The 15732-nt window shown below is 48.3% G+C and overlaps 1 protein-coding gene across 1 annotated transcript in view; it reads right to left on the bottom strand.

Annotated features, from left to right (window-relative positions):
• The window catches only part of LOC308595767 (aldo-keto reductase family 1 member B1-like), a 319272-nt gene that overhangs the window by 42746 nt on the left and 260794 nt on the right, over positions 1 to 15732 (bottom strand). The gene's annotated exons all lie outside the window — the stretch shown is intronic.

The raw sequence follows: 15732 nt of genomic DNA, 5'->3' as shown, positions 1-15732 counted from the left end.
GTAGCTTCGAAATTAAACCTACAAAAGACGAATCACATCAGGCCTGGGAAAATGTAGTTTTCACCTAGCACCAAAAAGAAAGACCATACCAGGAGAGCTGCTCTGGTAAGAGAGTTCCAACATGTGGTGCCACCACTGAGAAGGCCTTGTCTGTGATCACGACTCATCTTAACAAGGGGTGGGACCTCTGAGGCTGATCTCAATAAGTGGGCATATTATATGGGAGCAGGCAGTTCTTTAGGTAACTCTGGGCCTAATCACACATGTTTACATGACATACTGGCTTTAATTCAGGAGTGGGTAACGAATGACTTTCTAGCTGTTATTGGACTACAGCCCTCGTTAGCCGCAGCTAGCTTGGCCACAATGGTCAGGAATGATGGGACCTATGCTCTGGCAATATCTGGGCAGGACATAGGTTTCCTACTCCTACTTTAATTGCAAACACCCACACAAAATATTGCAATGGGAACTGTGGCCTGAGCATTGTTGAAACATCGATTAGGGACAAATCTAGCGTGTGGCAGAGAATGCAGATTTGCTGGAAGGAGCACAAGAAGTCATAAAACAGCCAGAGCCGTTGCTCCGAAAGAGTGCTGTCCTATTTACAGCCATCACAATCTCTTAGTGAATTACAAAAATATAAAGGAACAGCAGAGGGAGCTGGAGTGTTGGGATTGCTCTTTCTCCCACCAGCGAAAGGGAAAATGTTGCAACAGCCCAGGTGTCGACACAGAAGGGAGTGCATGGATGAAAACTGACAATTGCAAGTTTGCGCTTTTATTTATCATCCTACCCCTCGCATCCTATTTTCTCTCCTCTTTAGGAAGTGCGGGTGAGCTTACATAGAGATCTCAGGTAGTCTTCCATCCAGGCACTAATAAGGCCTGTTTAGTTGTAACAATATGGTAGCACCAGAAGCCAGCAGACCACTGCCTGGGGTTATGTTTTAAGAATATGAGAAGAGCCCTGGTGAATTAAAACAAAGACTCCGCCTTCTGGCATCCTGTCCTCAGGCTGGCTAGCCAGATGCACTCTGGTCCTGCTTACATGTTTCCCATAGGCAGCAGCATCCTCCCCACTTGGCAATTTCCAACAACTGCCCTGTGCTGCCTCTGACAGGGTCGGTAGAACTCAGCCATCACAGCTAGTGGCCACAGACTGCCTCATCCACCACCAAATTGTCTAATCCTCTTAAAGCCATCCAAGTTTCTAGCCATCATTACATATTGTAGGAATCATATTGCTGGTTATTTGTATTTGCCTGGAAACCTAACCAAATATTTGTAATCTTTTCCACCCAAAGTTACCAAAATAAACCAATGATGCAAACCAGGGATGATTTTTAAAATTTCACTTAAATATTCACTAGATTTTTATCCCCGTCTTCCTCCGAGGAATACAGGGGTGTGGGTGTGGGTGTGTGCCTGCGTGCATGTGGTTGGGTGGGTGCCTATTCTCACAATAACCCTATAAGCCAGGTTAGGCAGAGAGTGCAGGCTAGCCAAAGGGCCTGCAGAAAACTTTGGAACTGTGGGGGTCTCCTGGACCCCACGCTATCCAATGTACCACACAACCATTGGCTTTGCAGGACTAGATGAATGGGTCAGAACAAGTACTTTGGGAACGCGTTGTTTTGAATGGCTGGTGTCAGGGAACTGCCATCGGAGCATCAGGTGGTGGAGGGGCTCAGGGAGGAAGAAAGAGACTCAACAGCTGAAGCAGGCACCAGCAGGGGGAGGAGTGGTTCTCTGAGGGAATATGAGCAGGAGGGAGGGCTCAGGGACGCTTCCAGCGAGAACAGTGGCGAGGTATCTGAGTCTCCCATAGGGAGACCTATACCTCGCCGGAAACTGTCACGCCGTGAGTCCAGGAGACGCGTTTCCGTTAAGGAGCTCCTTTGTTGGAAACGCTTCCGCAGACAGCCACTGTCGGACTCTACTAGTGACTAGAGCAGACATGTCTGAGGAGCTCCGTCACACACTGAGGTTTGTGGGATCGCACAAACTCTGAGGGAGCACGTTTTTACGCACAAGCAGCTAATCAATCCCTAACAGCAGTCCGACAGTCTTTGTACGCTGCCTGTGCAAGAGAAAGCATCATGAGCGAACCAACCGGAACCGGAGGAGCTGGAGTTGGGGCTGGTCCAAGCTTGGAAGATAGATACCGAGCGTTGGAGGTCCAACTGGCGCTGCAGACGGCGAGGCTGGAGGAGAGAAGGGCTCAGGATGCAGACAAGAAGGGGAGAGCCACTCAGTTCCCCAGAAAGGTACCAGGATTGGTGCAGAAGTTTGGGGGGGACCCCAAGGATTACCATGCCTTTAGGACAGAGATGCAATATGCACTTAATGTGCAGTTTGATGAATTCCCTGATGAGGAATCACGAGTTGCTTTCGTGATTGGGCATCTTGAAAGGGGGGCGAGAGACTGGGTTCGACCCCTGATGGCAACGCACAATGATGTACTAAAGGACACGATGAAGTTCTTTCGTGCAATGGATATCATGTTTTCCAGCGATATTGAGGAAGGGGTGGTGCGCAGACAGCTAATGGCTTGCAAGCAGGGAAGCCGATCTGTCCGTGAGTACTGGACTGAGTTTACCATGCTGGTTCACAGACTGGGTTGGGATTTATCGGCGGCACCCATTCAGATGCTATTTGAAGAAGGTCTTTCGTCGGCTGTGAAAGACGAGCTGTCACGGAGCCCCAGGGCGGGGTCTATGGATCAGCTGACCAAATCTGCGCTGACCATAGGAGCGCGTCAGGAGGCAAGAGCCTTGGAGAGGCGGGAAGGGAGAGGGGAACGTTGGAAGGAGTTCCGCATTCCAGACATTCCTGAGCCAGCTTTCCCGCCGGCAGAGCCGATGGAAATCGGGACAGCGCGCGCGCACGCATTTTCAAAACCCAGCGAGGGGGCTAAGAAGGAGGGAAAGGGCGCCCGGAAATGCTATCTCTGCCAACAGCCAGGCCACTTTGCCAGAGTCTGCCCCCAGAGGAAGGAATGGCAAGGGATGGTGGGAGCTGTTGAGGGGGGAGAGCAGGGGGGAACGGAGCAGGTAAAAGCCAACGCCTGGTTGCCACAATCGGGGCACTGCAGCCAGGCCAAAGAGCAGTGAAAGTGCCCGTGCCAGAAGCTCCTCGACCTGCTCTAGTGATTGAAGTGTCGCTAGAGCTGCAAAATGGACACCCCCTAAAAATAAAGGCGCTATTGGACTCAGGCAGCTCCTGCAATTTTATGAGCAAGGAGTTTGCTGCTGAACACCAGATACAGACTATCCCTTTAAGCAACCCCCTGCAGGTGACCACGATTGATGGCAGGGAGTTGTTGGGAGGAGGAGTCAGCTTGCAGACGGTCCCAATGATCATGAGGGTGGCAAGGCACACAGAACTGATAGCGTTTAATGTGGCCACCTTGGGAGGCGCTCCCATTATTTTGGGGATGAGCTGGCTAGCGCTACATGATCCGCTGGTGGGCTGGCATCAAAGAGTGGTTTCCTTTGGTTCAGCACATTGCTTAGAACACTGCAAAGGGGAAAGGGGTTCAGCAGGGACCCAAGCCACCCTAGCAGGGACTGAAGTAATGGAGAAGGTGAAGGTACCACCACAGTATGCAGATCTCAGCGACGTGTTCAGCGAGAAGGAAGCTGACCAACTACCCCCGCATAGGCCCTTTGATTGCCAGATCAATTTACTCCCTGGAGCACAGCTTCCTGTGGGCAAGTTGTATGCCATGTCAGACAGGGAAATGCAGGAGTTGCGAGAGTTTATTGACAAGAACCTGAAGAGAGGCTTCATCAGAGAGTCCAAAGCAGCGGGGGGTAGCCCAGTGTTTTTTGTGGACAAAAAAAACGCGGACAAGCCGAGACTTGTATGTGACTTTAGGAGGTTGAACGCAGTGACGGAACCAGTGGCGTTCCCTATGCCCAGGATTGATGATATTTTGACCAGGGTGCGGAAGGGAAAGATTTTTACAAAGCTGGATCTAAGGGGGGCGTACAACCTGATACGCATAAGGAAAGGAGATGAATGGAAAACCACCATGTTTACCCCTTTGGGGGCATTTGAATATCTCGTTATGCCATTTGGATTACAAGCAGGCTCCGCGTGCTTTCAATCTTTTATGAACCATGTACTGGGCCCTTTGCTCTACAAGAATTGCGTTGCTTTCCTAGATGATGTGTTGGTGTATTCGGAGAATGAGGAGCAACATGTGAGAGACGTCAGAGAAGTGTTGAGCAGACTGCAAGCCAACAGGCTGTGGGTGAAACTGGAGAAGTGTCAGTTTCATACCAAGGAGGTGGAATTCCTGGGGTACCGCCTGTCAGACAAGGGATTGGCCATGGATCCCGGCAAGGTGCAGGCGGTGCTGGACTGGAAAACACCCAAAACCAAGAAGGATGTGCAGAGGTTCCTAGGGTTTGGAAACTTTTATCGTAAGTTCATCCGCAACTTCGCCCATCTGACGGCGCCCATTACTGACTGTCTCAGCAGTAAAAAGAAGTTTGTATGGACGGCGGAGGCGGAGCGAGCGTTTGAGGAGCTGAAAAGGGCCTTCGCCTCTGAAGAACAACTTCTGCATGTGGATTTACAAAAAAGGCTAAGGGTCGAAACAGACGCGTCTGACAGAGCCATAGGGGCGGTGCTTCTTCTGCAGCCGGGAAAGGAGGAGTCAGAGTGGCGACCGTGTGCCTTCTTTTCGCGAAAGCTGAACAAATCCGAGAGGAACTACACGGTGTACGACCGAGAACTTCTTGCGATTCATGAGGCGTTCCGGAGATGGAGGCATCTGCTAATTGGTGCACAACATAAGGTGCAAGTGTGCACGGACCATAAAAATCTAGAGTATTGGAGAACTGCGCGAGTGCTCAACCAAAGGCAGTTGAGATGGGCTCAGGAGTTCTCCAAATTTAACTTTGAGATTTGTTACGTGCCAGGCCCAGAGAATGTTAGGGCGGACGCTCTCTCACGCAAACCTGAATATTTGGAGGGGGAGGGAGCACCTGAAGAAACCCATATCATCCCAGAGGATCGCTGGGTGTGTGGGGCGACTTTGGTGGGGCAAAGGGAATTGGTAGAGGGGACGGTGCTTGATGCATACGCCCAGGACAAACTCAGGGGTCTCAGGAGGGAGGAAGACAAACCCGGTGGTTTTGAGGAGAGAAATGGGGCATTGTATTACAAGGGAGCGTTATATATACCCGAAGGGGAATTGAGGGAGAAGGTACTCAAGCAGTTGCACGATAGCCCCACAGCAGGGCATTTTGGGCAACACAAGACCATGTGGCTGGTTACCAGGGAATTTTGGTGGCCCAAGGTCAGGGAAGATGTGCGGGAGTATGTGAGAGGGTGTGAACAATGCCAAAGAGCCAAGGGGGAGAGGCGGGCGCCGGCTGGTTTATTAGAACCACTGCCCACACCTGAAAGACCGTGGGAAGCAGTGGCAATAGATTTCATGACTGATCTGCCAAGGTCTAGAGGGAAAACAGCCATCATGGTGGTGGTAGACCTGTTAACTAAAATGGCCCACTTTATAGCCTGCTCACATGCGGTCACAGCAGAAGAAACAGCCAAATTGTTTGTAGAGAATGTGTTTCGGCTGCATGGCGCCCCCTTGAGGGTGGTTTCAGACCGGGGAAAACAATTTACTTCCAGGTTCTGGAGGAAGCTCATGAGCTTACTGCATGTAGAGGTAAATTTCTCAACGGCCCGTCATCCAGAAACCAACGGGCAGGCGGAAAGAGCAAATGGGGTTCTCCAGCAATATTTGAGGTGTTACGTTAATGACAGAGAGAATGATTGGGTGGAGAAGCTGGCGTTGGCAGAATTTGCCTACAACAATGCAGAGAACGTGTCCACGGGGATGAGCCCCTTTTTGGCTAATCACGGGTGCCATCCCAGAGCCTTCCCAGGGGGGGAAGGGGAGAACTGGAGCGTTCCAGCTGCAGAACAGTTCGTTGAAGAAATGGAAGCGATTCATCGCCAGCTCCAACTCAACTTAAACAGGGCTAAGGAGGAATATAAGAGGCAGGCAGACAAAAACAGAAGGGAAGGTGAAAGCATTAGGGTGGGGGACCAGGTGTGGCTGTCAACCCAAGGGTTGCCATTCAAAGGAGGTTGTAAGAAGTTAAGACCCAAAAGGTTGGGTCCGTTTGAAGTTATGCAACAGGTCAACCCAGTGGCTTTCAGACTCCGGTTACCGAACCACATGAAGCTGCACCCAGTTTTTCACAGGTCGTTGCTGTCACCGTATAGAGGAGACAGTGAAGGGAGGGTCACTAGGGGACCAGCAATGGAGGAGAAGGAACACAGCTACCATGTAGCGGAGATCCTTGATTCCAGGTGGAAGGGAGATCAAGTAGAGTATTTGGTAATGTGGGAAGGGGAACCGGAGTCGGAAAACACCTGGGTTAGGGCAGAGGATGTCAATGACGAAGTTTTAATAGAGACTTTTCATCAGAGGTTCCCACGTAAACCTCAGCCTGTAGCGAGGTTCCGAAGGGAATACTTTGCCACCACCGACGAGGAAGAGGAGTTGGAGGGGTTCCCAGATTCTGAAGAGGAAGAGGATTCAGCGAGCCAGGACGACGATCGATGGAGGGAGTTGTTCGAGACGTCTGAAGATGAGGAAGATTCTTTTCGGGGTTTTAGCCCTTCACCTCCCAGGGGGGAGGTAATGGGAGGGGGTGAGGGGGGCCCTGGAGGGGAGGTGGATGTCAGGGAACTGCCATCGGAGCATCAGGTGGTGGAGGGGCTCAGGGAGGAAGAAAGAGACTCAACAGCTGAAGCAGGCACCAGCAGGGGGAGGAGTGGTTCTCTGAGGGAATATGAGCAGGAGGGAGGGCTCAGGGACGCTTCCAGCGAGAACAGTGGCGAGGTATCTGAGTCTCCCATAGGGAGACCTATACCTCGCCGGAAACTGTCACGCCGTGAGTCCAGGAGACGCGTTTCCGTTAAGGAGCTCCTTTGTTGGAAACGCTTCCGCAGACAGCCACTGTCGGACTCTACTAGTGACTAGAGCAGACATGTCTGAGGAGCTCCGTCACACACTGAGGTTTGTGGGATCGCACAAACTCTGAGGGAGCACGTTTTTACGCACAAGCAGCTAATCAATCCCTAACAGCTGGGTTAAAATTAGCATGGACCGATGTCCTCAGAGAAACTTTGGTAGCTGCTCTCCCAAATCTGCAAGTTCTCCAAAGCCCAAATAAAAGTGCACCCCAAAAGGCAGAGCAAGACATTTATTCAAGCAAAGGTTTCACTGCCAGGGATGAGCAGAGGGTTGTTCAGTAGCACCTTGAGGCTGTTATAGTTTGAATTCTCAAAAGAAACTGAGCGCAGGAGGGGGAAATTGCCAATACGTACTGAACTGTAGCTATTGCTCTCCCATCCCACCTCTGATTTGAGCAATATATTTGGATGTTTTTATTTATTACCAGCCCAATCCTATGCACGTCCACTTAGAAGCAAGTCCCACTGTGGTCGGTGGGGCTTACTCACTGGAAAGTGCACAGTATTGCAACCTACATTTATATCCTGCCTGGTTGACCATCACTGACTAGAATCCCACTGCAGTGAGTATGTCATGTGGGTCTGTGTACATCCTCCAGGAGGTCTTCCTGTATATAAGTCCCACCACACAGAGAGGATGGATATTTTGCTGGTCTCTTATGTGGGGAGCTTTCATTATACCTTAAAAAACAAAAACAAGACTTCAGTGTGGCTGGTTGGCTTAATGCTCCAGTTGAAGATCTGTAGTCCCATTCCAGATTTCTATTTATGCTTCTCTGGTATTTATTGAGCATATTCTGTTTGTACAGTTGGCTTCCTTGTAAACTTCCATTTGTCTGGCAGAGGTATGGGCAAAGAAAAAGGAAAACATCCAAGGGATATCCTACTGGTGTGCTGCTGCTGCTGCTTCATGGAAATGTACAACTAGGGTGTAACAACCAGGTATGAGCAGGGCCTAATGTTATTGCAACCCACTCACTTAATTTATTCCACTATTCTTGAGGATCCATCAATCGCAATGAGACTTGTGCAGTTTACCTTCCTGAAAGACTGCTCCTATATTTTTCAAAAGCCCTACAAGACTTTTTTAATATTAAAAAAATAGTGCTGGTTTTCAGCTATTAAGCAGGAAAGATATCTGAGTAGTTGCTGCATTGATTTTAATGTGGACCAGAGCTCTTGAGATTGGCAAACGAAGAAGTATTTGTGATGCCTACTGATAGTTTGGCTTATTTCGTTCTTCTCTGCCTCCTCCAAACTCCACTTAATTCCTAAAAACAAAATAAACACAAACTGAGAATAGAAGCACTGTAAAAGAAATATAAGGTACATACAGGATATAACCCTATGCTTCTGTATTTGGAAGTAAGTCCAATTCTGTTAAATGCAGCTTGCTCCCAGGTAAGAGTGCTTTGGCTTGCAGCCTTTGAAGAAAGCCTAAGGGTCAGGGGTGCTGGGAGTTACAGTCTAAGGAATACCTAACAGGTTTCCCTCCCCTGCATTAGACCTTTGCCTTTTCCACAGCCTCTGGGTCTTAATGGCCAAACGAACAGCAAACCTATCCGGTCTGAGGGCTGATGTCAACAGGCATCTGAATAAAATGACTAACACCCATTGTTAGGTACCATACAGTGGTACCTCAGGTTACATACGCTTCAGGTTACATACGCTTCAGGTTACAGACTCTGCTAACCCAGAAATATTACCTTGGGTTAAGAACTTTGCTTCAGGATGAGAACAGAAATTGTGCAGTGGTGGTGCAGCAGCAGCAGCAGAAGGCCCTATTAGCTAAAGTGGTGCTTCAGGTTAAGAACAGTTTCAGGTTAAGAACAGACCTCCAGAACGAATTAAGTTCTTAACCCGAGGTACCACTGTATATCTTTTTAAGCCAGAGATGGAGAACCTGTGGGTCCTCCAGATGTTGATGGACTCCATCTCCCATCATTCTCTGACTACTTGCCATAGTGGATGGGGATGACAGAAGTTGGAGTCCAACCACTCCTGGAGGGCCACAGGGTCCCCCAGAACCTGCTCTAAGCTTTGATAGTGAGGGGTCCATCCATGATTGCGTGCAGGCACTTGCCTTGCCCAACAACTCCAGCAAGGAAGGTTTCCCGGGGGCTGCTGCTCGCTTGAGCTTCGCCATATCCTTTCCCCCTGTCCTCTCTGGCAGCAGCTGTTTCTCCCCGAGTGACTCAGCCGATTCCTTTCATTTGACAGCCAGTGGGAAACTGGCAGGAGAAGCATCTTGCATGCTGGTGGGAAGAGGGAGAGCAAAGGAATGGGGCCCGGTGCTGAGTCGGCATCAGCAGGAGCAGCTGGAAAGCCTATAACCAGAAAAGGGGTGCTGAATGGGCCCAGAAAGCAAGGGGAAACCAGCATAGAATAGCCAAGAGCCCTCCCTCTTGTTTCTCCTCCACATCCAACACCACCCCAGATCAGATCCTGCTAAGCCTGGTCTCTCTGTCCCTGATCCTGAAAATATTGCTCACTTACAGCAAGCCTACATGTTTATCTATCACCAGGCAGCCTCGTATTTATTGGCATCGCCTACCAGACTTGACCCTGCAAGCAGGACCTGGATGTAACAGTACTCTTGTGATTCATGGCACAAGATTCCCAAGTAGTGTTCAGATGCACAGTGGAGGAAGAACATAGGCATTGTGTCTTGTAGCTGTTAACAGACATTTCATCCATGAATTTGTCTCTCAGTAACACAACAGATCTGGCACCAGCACCCAGCATGGTCCGCCATTTTGAATGGTGCTCCCCCATTTTGAATGGCGCTCCAATCAGAACCAGGGAGCCACCATTTACGTTTCCCACACTGCCCCTGAACTAGTATTGGTTTGAGTAATTGTGGATAATTTACAGGCCTCCGAGCACTTGGCTCAGCCAGGAAAGAGCCGCAGGGCCCAGTGACAGAGGAGCTGGGGGTTAGAGGGGATTTTGCTCCTTGCATGTTCAGTTGCAAATAAGTCACATGGAGTGAAATGGGACTTATTACTTCCTTGGGGGGAGAGGTTGCATGTCATGGGCTAGCTGGATGCAGAGGAATGGTGGGAGACAGCAGCCGGGCAATCCCCCTAGGGGAACCCCCAGGGGAGGAAGTCTCTGAGCCAAGGAATTGAGGGTGAGATGACTAGTGGTCAGAGGGGGAAGGAGGAGGGGTCAGGAGCAGAAGAGGTGACGGGGTTTAGCGAACCAGAAGAAGCTGTGGCAGAGAGCAGTTCAGACTCTGAGGCTGAAGCAGGGGCTGGAGGGGAGGGAGCCCAAAAGGCAGAATGGAGAATCCAGGGAGTCTCTCCCTCCTGCTGCAACCAGCTCCTCTCCTCCCTGGTCCCCTAGAACTCGCAGAGAAATGAAACAGACACAGCATAGGGAGGTTGTACACAAACACAGCCTAAGACCCAGGAGAGGAGGAGTCCTAGTGGGCACTGGGAAGGCAGGGACCTTCAGTCCTTGCAACTGCTTCATCGGGGCAAGACCTCCTGGAAAGTGTTGCTGAGACCCCTAGGCAGGAGCTGTGCTTGTTTTCCTTGAATAATTCACTTCATTGACCTTGGGTGAGTCATTGCTTTGTTGATGACCTGCACCTAGCTCCAGCCCTGACACTGTAGCTCACGGGGAGAACATGTACCATTTATGCTGAATGCCACAGGTTCAGTCCTCGGCAACATCTCTTGGTAAGGCTGAGAATGTTCCCGGCTGAAACCTTGTAAGTCAATGTGAATGAGACTGAGCTGCATGGGTCAGTGATCTGAGTAGGTACAAGGCAGCCTCCTAGGCTCCTAATGGAATAAGACTGGACAGGTCTCCCAGCTCTTTCTCTTTAAGTCTTCTAAATTTCCAGTTACATGTGTTTTAATTATAGGTGTGCATGCTTCAGGCAAACAGCAGGTATGTTTTCTTAGAAATCTTAGTAATAATATGGTATTAATTCAGAACTGTGGCCTGTGCCATGGAAACATCCAGGGCAATCGCAATCGCACATTCAAATGTGCAAGAAATCTCTCCCCCTGCCCCAGGAAATTAAAACAGAATGGTTAGATCTATGACTGATATCCGTGAAGAATCCTTTTGACTAGTGTCTAGATTTCAGCTGCATCATCCAGCCTCAGCTAACCACCAAAAATGTCTGTCCTTCTTCCTCTTCCTGCTTACCCCTCTTAACCCCAGAGCACTTTTTAGTAAATCAAAGAGGGCTGGGAGGGGGGAACCCCTGTCCCATGGCTTTTACTGTCACTGCAAATATTTATTTTAAACCTATAAGGATATCTCACCTCTCTGCTAAACTGCACTCGAGGCAACAAAGTAAAAGTGATAAGCTTCCCCACCCCAAGATAAACACATTCCTTTCCCCCATTTTGAAATCAAACTCATTCCGCACATCTGATTTTTACAAACCTCAAAAGGACCACCTAGCTATCTTTGCAGGAGCAGCCAATTATAATAGCAAAAATAACCTCTTTTATTCCACAGAGAGTGAGATGTGATTTGCCGAATACCTCCAGCTTGAGCTGAATAATTGTAAAAAAGGAAGAAGCAACAAGGCTTTATGAACAGGAGTTTGAAGGGATTGCAGGGGCAGGGAAACCAAACAGGTAAAGTACCTCAGGTAAAGACATTCCTGCCGCCACTCTGGTGTGTATGCTACTTGAAGTACAGTGGCGGGAAGTGACCTTGCTGTGTTTAAGCCACTAATGTGCAATTGTGCATGTAGCCTAACTCAGATAATGGAAATGTTGGAGACTTCCAGGGGGAGGAACATGGCAGGCTGAATGAAAAGCATGCTCTAATTTAGGCATAGGCAAACTTTAGCCCTCCAGATGTTTGGGACTACAATTCCCATCATCCCTGACCACTGGTCCTGTTAGCTAGGGATGATGGGAATTGTAGTCCCAAACATCTGGTGGGCTGGAGTTTGCCTATGCCTGCTCTAATTGTTTGAACAAAGAAATTTTTAAATGATCAAGGGATTCTGAGTACTAAGAATTCTTATTTGTTTTATAATTCTCTGTTTTTCTGGTGAAATTGAAATTGAAAGCAATTTTGCTACTTCATATTGCCTCTTTGGGAAAGGAATGTGTTCTGATAAGGGATAACGCTGTGAAGATCTTATGGCGGAGACTTAATTGTTAATAAGACCAAGAACATTCAGTATCACGAATACGTTTTTGGACATTCCATTCACCGTTGGCAGCATTCAGCAATTGTTTGATGAGCAAATAAAAGTGATTAGAACTGAGATGGATGAAATGGAAAGTGGAATTAAAGAGGACACAGAAACTTGGAGGAGTGGAATGAAGCCAAGGATGGCGGGATGAATAATTATGAATCGTAGAATCATAGAATCTTTCCTTTTTTCTCTCATGTTTTTGTTTTTATTTAGAATAGTTTCTTTTACCTTACTGTATTATGAAAAAGCTTTAATAAAATCTTATTTAAATACAAGAGAACATGGAGGTGATGGTTAGTGTACGACCCCTTTTTAAAAACTTATTTGGAAGCTTATTTCATTCCATGTTGACATGCCAACCCTCTCTTTTTCCTTTTTATAGATAATCTCCAGCCTGTCTCCTTTAGTAAATTATCTGTTCATCTTTACTTGGTCTTGGCATTGATGCAGATGTAGATTTGCATCTACAAATGGGAATTGGAATTTCGCTGAATGCTTAATGGACTGATATGCACAAAGTACTTGAGACAAAGTTCCTAGCAGATTGCCTATGGAAGCTTCCAGCCTCGAGGGTTCAGGGGTTCAGACTTGGGAGCCTCCCCATCCCCTCTCACAATATTTGTCTGTAGTTCATATTTTGGAAATCTCTAAGTAAGAAAGAGGGCACTTGTCCATATTTCCCAAGAAGGCCAAAATGCTTGCCTGAACAAACCTCAATTAGGGCTGCCTTCATTTATCTTTTTTTTCAAATGTGTTTGGCGGAGGGGAGAGGGCAGGAGGACTCTTGAAGGAAGCCAAAAGCAACAGCAAATCTGCTTCATTTTGTGTGTGTGTAAGGAACTAATAAGTTGTTTTTGTGGAAATATGCTTAGTATTGCTATTTAGTTTGCCATCATCACAATGAAAACTGAATTCGCTGAGGCAGAGGCTTTAATGATAATTAGGCATAATAAACAGACTTCAGGGCGTGCCTGCTCCCATATGGCACACATGCATATCCATATGTGCTTAGGAAACCCTATTTCAAATGCCACGACTCTCTGAAGGGAAGCTACTGACTGCAAGGAGCAAGGGCTTCTTAGTAATGCAGCGGGTACCCTGGAGTTAGAGGAGTGGTCCCAGAGAGCCGCGATGCCATGTTGCTCTTGCCAGTGGGCCTTCTTCTGGGGAGTGAGTTCTCAGCAGATTCCTAACCATGCCAACTCTTGGTGCTGTCACTGATATCGGTCAAGCCTGCTTCAGATTCTTGCCCAGCCCTAGGGCTAAGGTGGTAGAATGGACTGCATCACTTCAGGTGATGTGCAGCAATCACATTTTTGAAGGCCCTCCGACACTGAAAAATTCACTGCAGCAAGAAAACTCACTGCACAGCTGGCAAAGGGTGGATTAGACAGGGTGGATTAGACATGCTAGCTTCAATTCTAGATGCAGGCTGTTTTCTTTCCTAGTTTCTGGGAACTACAGGAAGCGGGGGGTGTATTCAGGTCCTGTTTGTGGGCTTCTCACAAGCATCTGGTTGAGAAAAGGCTGCTGGTGTACGGTGGGCCTTCTTATTTTCTTACGATGCACATTTTTGGACAGCCCATGAAAATGGACCATCATGACCTCATTCATGATGAGTTCTATCTCTCTCTTCATAACACTGGTGCTTGTGTTCTGATGCAGGCAAATTTTGTCCCTTGCTGACAAACAGTGTTGACCTCAGTTCAAGTGTTCTGTCTTAACTGGCTTGCAGGCTGTGTTTTTAAAAGTCCCATTTGATTTTTGATTTTTTTTGGCGAGCTTGTGGAGATGGAGATGTTTGGGTCTGATTCTCCTTTCACCAGAGTGAAAGATTGCTCTCCCCCCCCCCTTAATTCCTGCAGGAGTCTTTCTCTCTAATGAACATTCCTAAGGAAATCTACTTCTGTTGATATTCAGTGGGTGGATTTATTCATTATGTGAAGTGGAACCAGGGGATTAAAAGAAGAAGAAAGAAACCCTAGACTGGATTTGAATGTTTGAAGCATATATGTTACCACCCATCTTTTTCTGTTACTGTTCAGAAGCCAAAAATACATTCTTTCTCTAGAAAATAAGGAACACAAGGGCACTAGATCACAGCTCTTTAAACGCAATTAATCTTCACAGAGGCCTTCATCAAGGACTAGATCTATGAGTCTTTTGGCTCTAGGCAGACAGACTGCTGGGACAGAATCCATTCAGGAGAAAAGAAACTTCTGCTTTGGATGCTTGTCTTAGTTAAACAAGGAGTTCGAAATGAAATCTGGTAGTCAGGCAGAAGCCAAATCCTTGAGGACTTCAAGAATTTTCGCCCATTCAAATGCATTTCTGTACTGCCTTCCTGCCGATGCACATCTGGTGACCCAGAATTTAAAAGAAGGCTGTGCAGTTTTTTAACAAACCCAAGAGTGGGGACAGGAGGGATGGTGAAAACAAGCCAGCTTGGTCCATGGCCACTGCAGGAGGCAGAACTGGGAGGGCAGGAGCAATGTGGCAGTTAACATAAGAAGAGTTTGCTGGATCAGGCCATTGGCCCATCTAATCCAGTATCCTGTTCTCACAGAGGCCTACCAGATGCCTGACACAAGAGGGCCCCCTCCACTCCTGTAGTTTCCAGTAGCCGCCAAAGAAGACAGCTCAGCGTATCATCTCTTTCTCTGATGCAGCCAGGTGGAATGGCTGCTAATGGGCGCCATTTTGGAAGGGGAGTTGGGATGCTGTGGGGCACAGGCCCCTGACACAGATTTGCACAGCATCTGCACATCCTAATTTTCATGTATATTTTCCTCTAGGAAATTAAGATGATGGGTAGCTGGCCATTTCCCCCGCACTGAACCCAGCTGCCCTATAAGCAAAGAAGAACAACAGCAACCAGGAAGTAAGGGGCAAGAGACCCCTCCACCCAAAAAGTTTGCCCCCCCCCGCTAACATCACCCCAAGTGGGCAGGATCCCAATGGCTGTTAGTCCCAACCAGGCTGATGGAAATGGCTTCTCTAGATCACCTCTCCCTCCTCTGCTGGTAGGTGGAATGCAAGTTCTTCTCACTTTGGAGGATGTGCTACCATTTAGTGCTGCTCCATGGCCGTACCTCATATGGAAAGAGCTACAAAACTCAATCTGGAGTATGTGCAGAGGGGAGAGTAGCCATCACCCCAGACAGTGTAGCCTGTCTGGCCTAAAGAGTATATGGATTCAATGGCGCCACTATTAACTACCATATAGTCCTAGACCAACACCCCAGTCATTGTGTCATATAAGAACATCAGAAGAGCGCTGCTGGATCAGACCGAGCATTCTGTTACCATGGTGGCCAACCAGATGCCTATGGCAGGGGTGATTAGGCTGTGGTCCTCTAGATTCTATTGGACTGCAGCTCCTGGCATCCCTGACCACCAACCCTTCTGAATAGTCCACCAATGTCTGGAGGGCTGCAGGCTAGCCATCTCTGGCCTATGAGAAGCACGCAAGCACGACATGAGCACAGTGGGATTCAATCCATACCACCCAACCTTTCTCCAATAAAACTAGGGATGTCCTAAGGA

Source organism: Podarcis bocagei (assembly GCF_964188305.1).
Source record: "Podarcis bocagei genome assembly, chromosome: 10".
NCBI lineage: Eukaryota > Metazoa > Chordata > Lepidosauria > Squamata > Lacertidae > Podarcis > Podarcis bocagei.
The sequence above is the reverse complement of the archived record's forward strand: the minus strand, read 5'-3'. Positions and strand labels throughout refer to the sequence as shown.